The 9,849-nt window shown below is 43.1% G+C and overlaps 1 protein-coding gene across 2 annotated transcripts in view; it reads left to right on the top strand.

The window, feature by feature from the left end:
• The first annotated feature begins 578 nt into the window (after positions 1-578).
• Positions 579-9,849, top strand: part of blacat1 (BLACAT1 overlapping LEMD1 locus) — a 121,400-nt gene continuing 112,129 nt past the window's right edge. The window contains exon 1 of one of the 2 annotated variants that reach the window (XM_078546415.1): positions 579-695. The gene's annotated coding sequence lies outside the window, so the exon portion shown is untranslated. The remainder of the gene's footprint in view (positions 696-9,849) is intronic. The other variant, XM_078546416.1, reaches the window with a different exon arrangement.

Below are 9,849 nucleotides of genomic sequence, written 5' to 3'. Positions count from 1 at the left end.
CAAACTTTTTTTTTAAAAAAAAGAATTGGATCTTTTTGTTTCCAGAATCTGCGAGGAACAGGTTCTTAAACGTGCAATCAGGGTGAGCGATCAAATTTCCTACCTCCCTCCATGGCTGTCTGTTGTGGGAGTGTCCCTGATGCATTCCCATCGCAGATTCCTACTCTATGGGAGGGAGAGAGACGTTGCAGGAGAAATCCTTGTTTATTTCAATCGCATGAGACGCAAGCTTATGTGGCTGTTGTGTGCTTTACTTTATCACTGGCAGCCGTGATATGAGCGAGGTTGGTTCGCTCAGTTCCTGAATTTCTCTCTCGGCATCGACTGAAGGCAAGAGGGGAAAACATATATATATATATATATAAGATTTAAAAGTGAGCAGGGTGGAAAATCTCTTACTGTGCCATTTAAAATCTCTGCAGTCTGATGATGGGGGCTTTATTTTTTTTTAATATATTATTAACCGAGGCTGTTAAAGGAGAATTGATGTGTGTCAATTGGGGATGTTGCTTCCTGCACACTGATTGGGTGCCTGGATCTTAGGCTGCTGTCTTAGCTTTTGTGTGTGTGTGTACCCTGAGAGGGAAGTGATCATTCAGTGCGGAGCTTGCGGAGCTAGATTAGGTGGCGGGGGGGGGGGGAATCCGACAAATAGAAATCACCCACCCACAAGGAGAAACCCGCGCGACCCAAGGGTGAGTAAAAGCGTCTTTGCAACGGGTGGGCTGCAGACCACTCAGAAATTGGGGAGACGGGTAGAGGCAAGAGAGCGGAGTAAACTTGGGGGGGGTCTCTGTACATGGAGAAAAAAATAAACTGGACAGTTAAACAAAATGCTGGGGGTGGGAGGTGGGGGGGAGGGGAGAAACCCCATTCCTTGGAGGTGTAAATATTTTAACAAGACTGCAGCCTTTCAGTTCTGTGGCGATCAATATTGCGGCTCTTATTTTAATGAAGAATTGCTTCTCTTGTACCTGCGTGTTTCACCTCTGAAATGTTCCTGGTGTCCGCCTGATAATATAAAATGCTGAGCCATGTTTTTAAATATGAGCAACACAGTAACTGGGGTAGCTCTCCGGTTCCAGCAACGCTTGGACTGAGCTGTGGGTCGTGTGTCTTTTTTTTTATATCTATTGTAATGTTAAATGTATCTTATCGTTTTTAATCTACTGTGAATATCCTTACACCGAAACAGATCTCGAGATTTCGATATACCCTTTCTGTGGTAGAGCTTATTTAATGTGCAGCATTGTGAATCCTGAATCTAACTACATGGATGGAAAGTGATGCAGATACTAGTGAGAGATGTTAGCCCAGTAGTCAGAACCTGACACATTTCACTCAGAGCTTCCAGTAACATCGTAAAGAGTAAAATCCAAGCTGACAGGGTTATATATACTGTCTGGAAGTCTGTCTATCTATATGTGTGTATTTTATATCTATATCTATATATATATATATATGTGTGCGTGTAATCATATACACACAAGTGTTGATGGTCGGGATGGGGGTGGTGGTGTTTTATTTTTGTGTTTTCTGTTTTAATTGGTACTTGGTGCCCAAACAGGATGTTGTGTGTCTTTTTGAGTCGAAGTTGAAGTTACTGATAATTCTGAAGTCATCGCTGCAAGCTTATCAAATGGTTCCTGTAGTTTATCTGTAAAAGGGAACAATTCTGTGTATGTACATTTTTAAATATATATAGCATTGCACAGAGGGAAGCCATTCAGCCCATCATGCCTGTGTCGGTCTTGTGAAAGGGTTATCCAATCAGTCCTACCTCTCTGCTCTCTCTACGTAGCCCTGGATTTTTAAAAAGTATTTATCTAATTCCCTTTTGCAAGTTACTATTGAATCTGCTTCCGCCATCCTTTCAGGCAACGCATTCCAGATCACAACAACTCACTGTAGGGGTTGGGGGATGGGGGGTGGTGGGGGATGTGAATTCTCATCTTCCATCAGGTTATTCTGGCATTTACTTAAATCTGTGTTCTCTCTGACCATCCCGTCCCCCCAAACCCTGCCAATGGGAACAGTTTCACCCTATATACTCTATCTAAATCATAATATGTGTGTAAATGTAATATATTTAAGAATTATGTATTCAAAGTGAGAAAATATTGTAATAGCAAAGCTGGTTGATCAGCATCTGAATGATCAAGTTCAGTTAACCTTTCAGGTTCAATCCGTCATGTATAATGTTATTTGCATAAATGTTACTGTTGTCAAATGGTTGATGAGCATTGTTACATAAAAAGAAAATCCCAGTCACGATTTGGAGCACCAGATCAGTCTCAGGTCTTCTCGCCCTCTCTCCACTGAAGGCACAAACCTCTGATGCAATGCAGCTCCGCAGATTGTAATAAATGCTGCAAATACTCAGTGGGTCTGGCAGCATCTGTGGAGCAAGAAACTAAGTTAATGATTCAGGCTGATGACCTTTCATCAGAACTTGGAAAAGTTAGATGTGTAATAGGTTTTAAGCAAGTGAAAGGGGAGAGGTGGGAAAAAGAACAAAAGAGGTCTGTCATAGGGTGAAGGACAGGAGAGATTAAATGACAAACGGTTTGATGGCACAAGACCAAAGGGAGGGGGATGGGACAAGTAAAGGAACAAAAGATGTGCCTAGAGGAGGTGTGAATGGCTGCCATTCAAAAGCAAAAGTCAGAGAGAAACAAGTTAAAACCAAAACCTGTAAAGGAAGAAGGAACCAAAATGGGGGCAGAGGTTCCAGCCTGAAATTGCTGAATTTGGTTGAATCCAGAAGGCTGTAAAGTGCCTAATCAAAGGATGAAGTGCTGTTCCTCAAGCCTACGTTCAGTTTTTGCTTTTGCCCATAGGTTGTAGTATAGCCTGTCCAAGTGGGCATTCTTGGTGTGACTTTATACAATGAAGTTTAAGTTTCCCAGCAGCCATTCGCAGTGGGCAGTATGCTGTGCTGTTCGTGCAGATTCAAAAGTCGCAGATATACCACCTGCTATGATCAGAAATGTGCCAATGGTGGGTAAGATTCTTTATCAGTCATATTTGGAGAACTTAAGCTTAAGTTTAGGATATCCAATCATCAGGAAAGGAATAGGCCAAATCTGATCCCAACCTCATCTCAACTGCACTCCATCCAACATGGATGGTGATCTGGAGGGGGCTCCCTGCTGTTTTTTGCTTCCCTCGTCCATGGTGCTTGAAGTCAATTGTATTTACTTGACTTGCTACCTAACTAAGATCAGTGAACTCAATGCAGACCATCAACTGGGACCAACCTGAGCTTCATGGTCTCTGAGGTCTTCCATTAAGGAAACTGGAAATGATCCAATTCTCCTTCTTGTTCCCAGTTGTAATCCAGTTGATTTCTTTACAATAAATAACCAGTTTTCCTCTTTTATTTTACTGAGTGGGAATTTCAAAGCTGAAAACCAGAATAAACATTTGAGGGGTACAGTTTCTTACCTTTTTTTAAAAAAAAACCTGCTTAATTTAGAATTTAAAAAATGCATCTAAGAACTGCAAACTGCAAAGCAGGAAAGGAAGGAACTTAATGCAATCCAAACATCACATCGAGTATGTGACGACGACAACCATCAAAATGCAGCATGGATCTGAATCTTAGTGTAAACCTATTCATCAGATGCAGAAAGATGAACAGGAGAGGGAAGGTAGCAAAAGGTTGGGTAAAAGGGTTTTTTATATATTTTGACCGGAATGCAAGATTGCTTTGTGTTGTTTTTGTTTTGGTTTTTGAACAGGAGAAGGAAGTAACGCTTATGTGTGGAGGGCTGGGAAGAGAACGAGAAGACAAAATGCCTCCTATTGCTAGCTCATCTTGTTTGCTACGTTGGAGAGCTGTTACAATTTCTGCATGCTATCCAGATGGTCCCTGTGTGAGATTTGGGCTGTAAACAGAGTCAAATCTGTAATCTAGGAAAAAACACAACATTCTCTTAACAGCTGAAATGATTTGGTTAACAGAAGCAGCCATAGTGAACTTGAACAAAGAATGGTTTAGATTTTTTAATGCCTATTTACTTAGCTTAAACATTTGCTGATAAGATATTAATTTAAGTGGAGCTAATTGTATCTCGTGGCTCATACAACACTGCCTGGAGAGTAACGGTAAGCTTAACCCCCAAATCCATTGTAGCCTGAATTGGGCTGGTTCACTCATGTCCTAAAGGAAAGAAAACCTACTACCATTACCTGGTCTAGCCCATATGTGACTCCAGTCCCACATAGATGTGATTGACTCTTTAACTGCCCTCTGAAGGGGTTGAGCAATCTACGCGGTTGTATCAAACTAAGGATGTGCAATAAATGCCGGCCTTGCCAGCAACACTCGCAGCGACAAAATGAATTGTTAAAATTTGTGCAAGTTTTGTCTGGCTAAGAATTTCTTCATGTCAGGTTAGCCTGTTGCAGCTGGATTTTAATTTGAAGTGGATCTGCGGAAGGGTATAAGGTGTCATTCTTTGATGTAGACACTGTTCATTTTGGGTATATCTGAAATTACTGCCAAGGACGGTTATTGGGGACAAATCTAACATTTGTGGGTGATACAAAATGAAAAGGTGAAATTTATTATTTTCAAATTACCTGGTAGACTTGAAGGTGAAATCATATCCCTTGGAGCTCACTGGTAAATACATATCCTTTTTTTTCTTGTAGGTGCTGGTCAATCTGGCACTGAGTATTTGCTCTGGTTGTTTTATGAGGTTAATGGATCCAAAGTGTGAGTCCCTGTTTATTTTGAGTGTGCCAGTTTAGCTGGGATAGATGTGTCCTTATGCCATGGTGGTTGGAGTGTGGGATGGAGCTGATCAATCAGCAGCAGGATTAGAATGAGATGTTCAGTTCCTGCCCCAGACGGATCCAAGATTTTACATGCTCCCTTGGGAAAGCTTAAACAAAACTTCATTCCAAATCTCAAGTAAATACGATCAAGAGCAAAGCATACAAAGCTATTTATTTCTGTGTGGGTGTTTCTCTGGCAAGGCTAGCATTTGTTGGCTGTTCCTATACAGCTGTGTTGCTTGTTAGGTCATTTCAGAGGGCGATTAAGAGTTAACCACGTTGTTGTGGGCCTGGAGTCACAGGTAGACCAGACCAGATAAATGTCAGGGAACTATAGGCTCCCCAAGCTCCTGGGTAATTCAAAAAAGGTGCAAGGCTTGAACGTATTCCTTTTGTTTGCAGAGAATGGGTCCCTGCATATGTCATTTCTAGCAAGGGTAAATGAGCCACATTATGAGCTTGAGCCTTTTATCTTAAATTGTTTGTTAGTGTAGCTATTAGTGCACTCAGGATTGTTCAGCAATCATGGAAACACAGCTAACAGAAGACGTTTTGTTTTGGGTTTTACAAGCACGGGCTGGTTGAATATGGACTGTACTCTGCCGATTACAAATAACAGAAGGAACATGCTGTTTGATTCGATCAGCCAACTGCTGGGACGTAGGACTGATATAACCTGACATTGCACCAGCACTGAAATTCATACATGACGTTGCTCAATGGTGTGGTAGGCAGAACGTCTTTTTGGACTGATGACAGCATCCTGCTAGTGGAAAATACCACTTGTGTAGCCACTGCATAGTAGTGAAATGGCTTCCTTAACCTGTTGTTCAAAATTTTGAGATGCTTTGCCTTTCTAGGGTAATACATAATGTTTCCATACACTTTCACAACTGATGTACAATCTACCCTATCATGGATTTTGCCCAGCCCTTTTCATCTCTGAGGGAATAGTTCTGCCATTTCTCCCCGACTCCACCTCCTAAACTAAACAAACCTCCCAAATATCTATTCAACTTTATGTCCTACATTGTACATCTTTTAAGCTTGTCAACTGCGCAGTCCCAGTATCTCAGGAAGGAGCATAATCTGCACACTCTCTTTATCTACATTTTAACCACCAGTCCATCAACAGAATCAAGAACCTTTTTGGCTCAGGAGCTATTTAATAGATGGTGAACAATGGTGAGAACACAGGCTGTCTGTCCCCTCCCTACCTTTCCCCTTCCTAGACTGGTTGAAAATATCTAGACCAAACAGCAGTCAAACCGGGGATCTGCTAGTCTCTATTGCTTATTTTTCCCATCAGGAAACTAGAACATAAATGTTTACGACCACAGCGGCTTGCATTTAATTGGCACCTAAGAGAGTAGAACATCACAGGTTTTTGTTATTCGTTCACGGGACGTGGGCTTCGCTGGCTGGGCCAGCATTTATTGTCCATCCCTAGTTGCCCTTGAGAAGGTGGTGGAGAGCTGTCTTTTTGAGCAGCTGCAGTCTATGTGGTGTGGGTGCACCCACAGTACTGTTAGGGATGGAATTCCAGGATTTTGACCCAGTGACAGTGAAGGAATGGCGATATATTTCCAAGTCAGGATGGTGTGTGACTTGGAGGAGAACTTCGAGGTGATGGTGTTCCCATCTATCCGCTGCCCTTGTCCTTCTAGATGGTAGCGGTCGTGGCTTTGGATGGTGCTGTTGAAGGAGCCTTGGTGAGTTCCTGCAGTGCATCTTGTAGATAGTACACACTGCTGCCACTGCTCGTCGGTGGTGGAGGGAGTGAATGTTTGTGGATGGGGTGCCAATCAAGCGGGTTGCTTTGTCCTGGATGGTGTTGAGCTTCTTGAGTGTTGTGGGAGCTGCACTCATCCAGGCAAGTGGAGAGTATTCCATCACACTCCTGACATGTGCCTTGTAGGTGGTGGACAGGCTTTGGGGAGTCAGGAGGTGAGATACTCCCTACAGGATTCCTAGCCCCTGACCTGCTCTTGTAACCACAATATTTATATGGCTAGTCCAGTTCAGTTTCTGGTCAATGGTAATCCCCAGGATGTTGATAGTTGGGGATTCAGTAATGGTAATGCCACATCAAGGGGCGATGGTTAGATTCTCTCTTGTGGGAAATGGTCATTGCCTGGCACTTTTGTGGCACAAATGTTACTTGCCGCTTGTCAGCCCAAGCCTGGATACTGTCCAGGTCTTGCTGCATTTGGACACGGACATCTTCAGTATGTGAGGAGTCACAAATGGTGCTGAATATTATGCAATTAGCAGTGAACATCCCCACTTCTGACTTTATGATGGAAGGAAGGTCATTGATGAAGCAGCTGAAGATGGTTGGGCCGAGGACACTACCCTGAGGAACTCCTGCAGTAATGTCCTGTGTGGTAATCTGAGGTGCAATACACCTTTAAGAGAATATGACCAGATCGACCACATGACTGTATGACCCAATTGCTGTGCAGCACGGGCTACCATGTTAAGGTTAGTCTAGAGTAGGTCTGGTTGGATAAGCACACTCATGTTGGTGCTCTGTTGTTCGTGTAAATAAATAACATGTGCTTCATTTCATATTGGTCTCTGCGTCTGCCGTATATTGTAATCGACTCACCTGCCGACAGATAAGTGTGCAACCGGTTCGCGAATAAAGTGACCCCGCAGTACAGCATAACAACTGGCAATGAGGCAAAACTCACCAGTTGACGGCACCAAGGAAAGCTGCAAAAACTCAACTGAAGTGAATCAGCCATGCCTTGCAGGCCAATTGTAAGTAAAGCCCTCCCCATAGTCGTCGAAGTTATCTCCCTCCAGTATGGCCACAATTTGGTCGCATCAAACCGTTTGATTAGACCACCGATGGCTTGTCACATTATATTGAATGCCTCGCGTTTTTCTTTCTGGCCAACGACATATCAGAGGGGGAGAGGAGGCGGGCGATCCTAGCAGTAAAACATACGGCCTAATTCGTACTCTAAAGGCACCCAACGTCCCAGATTCCAAGAGCTTTGATGAGCCGGTGAATCTTGTGAAAAGCCACTTTCAGTCGAAACCCTCGGTAACAACGCAGTGTTTTAAATTCAATTTCGAGGTGTCACGCCCCTGGAGAGACAGTTGCTTGCTATGTAGCAGCCTTAAAACAACTGACAGAGTTCGGGACGTCGATTAATGGCATGTTAAGAGACCGATTAGTGTGTGGGATTAATGAAGGCGCCGTTCAAAAGAGGTTGTTGTCAGAAATGAGTTTAGACGTCAGCAAGGCTCTGGAGTTGGCGCTCGCAATGGAGACGCAGTCAGGGTTCAGAAGCAATCAAGGGAGCACAAAATGGCGCCGTCCTTCACATCGGGAGGGAGGCACCGGTTAGAAATGGCGCGGAAGCGCAGGGCTCTGTGGAAAGGCGGGAAACAACCGCCATTAACAGATCAGCAAAATGCAATGGCTTCACAGATAAAAACAGCATTAACATTAGCAGAATCGAAACCAGGTAGCCTGCAAATGAACGACAATTTAAAAGAACCCGAGTATTTCTACTGCCATCACAATGGGCACATTATACGATATTGCAAAAAGAGATTGAGGCAAAATTTCAAACAAAAAGGCAGAAATCGTGAAGTTTATATAACGGAGGAACCAGAAGAAACAGAGTCAGATATTTACTCGCTACACAACTTAAAAATGGGTAAAACAGAACCAATCTACGTGACAGTAGAAGTCAACAGAAAACCCATCCGAAAGGAGGTGGATACAGACGCATCCACGACAGTTATCGGGGAACACATGTTTAAGTATCTGAATGGAGGAAGCCACTCACTAACTCTGGAAAACTCAGATGCTAAATTAAAGACATATACTGGCGAAGACATACGAGTAAGGGGTATACGCAAGGTTCCAGTACAATATGGAAGCCAGTCTGCAAATCCACCCCTAATAGTGATAGCAGGCAGAGGACTAAGCCTCCTCGGAAGAACTGGTTAAGAGAGATCAATCTTGAGAGATTACCGAGATCTCAGTCAGAAGCAGGAAATGTTGCTGTTTGGAAAAAGGAGTATGTAAAGACTCAACAAAAGGAACTCATAGAGGTGATGCTTCAGGACAGAATTTGATTTGAAGTCAGTAACTTCCAAAAAGAAAACCTGTTGAAGGACTTTTGCATATTGCAAGGTTCCCTCAGATCCCAATCTATACCACTAAAAAGGCATGAGGAAGAACAAAGAATTCAGTACATCTCTGGCTGAGATGAAGAATCAATTAGCCGAGAAAGCACAACAATACTTAATTCTCCAGGAAACGACTAACAAATATAAAAGAGAAACGGAAGAACTGAAGAACCACCCATGCGGAAGCCAAAAAGCCTTAAAAATAGAGACCCCTAAGTTTTCAAAAGATCCGGCAGAGGAGGAAATACTGGAAGACTCAACCACCGAGTTCAAGTTGTGCTAATACCTGAGCCTAGTCTGGGCATTAGGGAAATTGAAAAGAAGCTGAGATTAAAGTCAGCGCTTCAAGAAGAAAACCCAACAAAAGAAGACACATAGAAAGAGAAAGCGAAATTACTAACAACGCCCCCAAAATTTTTTTCTCTTTTTTTTTACACAACAGACCACTGATCATTCCGTGTTGAATTTAGCCTTCCCCTCATCCTGATTTTGAGAACCTTCCTGACAGTTGACCTTCATACTGTTGAACTAGGAGGGGAAGAGCAGCAGGAGTGCATGTGATGGGGCCTGAAAGAGTGTGAAAGCATTCCCTTTGGAGTCTACACCATATGTGGAAGGAACTCCCCTTGGTTTGGAAGTACCTGTGGGACCCGTTGAACCTGAGAGAGTCGAAGAGGCAAACTTACAGGTTCCTACTGGATAGCCTAGTGGACAGATAACTCCTGAGAGGGAGGCCTCGGATAAAACATCCGAAGTCGTAGAACTAAGATGTTCGACACGTTTGAGAAAGCCTCCTGAGAGACTAAATTTGTAAATAGTTTATTTATGTAAATAGTTAATATGTTGTAAATTGTACTTTGAAGTAAAGGGGGGGAGGGGGGATGTGGTAATCTGAGGTGCAATACACCT

Source organism: Cetorhinus maximus, chromosome 8, assembly GCF_964194155.1.
Source record: "Cetorhinus maximus chromosome 8, sCetMax3.hap1.1, whole genome shotgun sequence".
NCBI classification, from domain to species: Eukaryota; Metazoa; Chordata; class Chondrichthyes; order Lamniformes; family Cetorhinidae; genus Cetorhinus; species Cetorhinus maximus.
The sequence above is the reverse complement of the archived record's forward strand: the minus strand, read 5'-3'. Positions and strand labels throughout refer to the sequence as shown.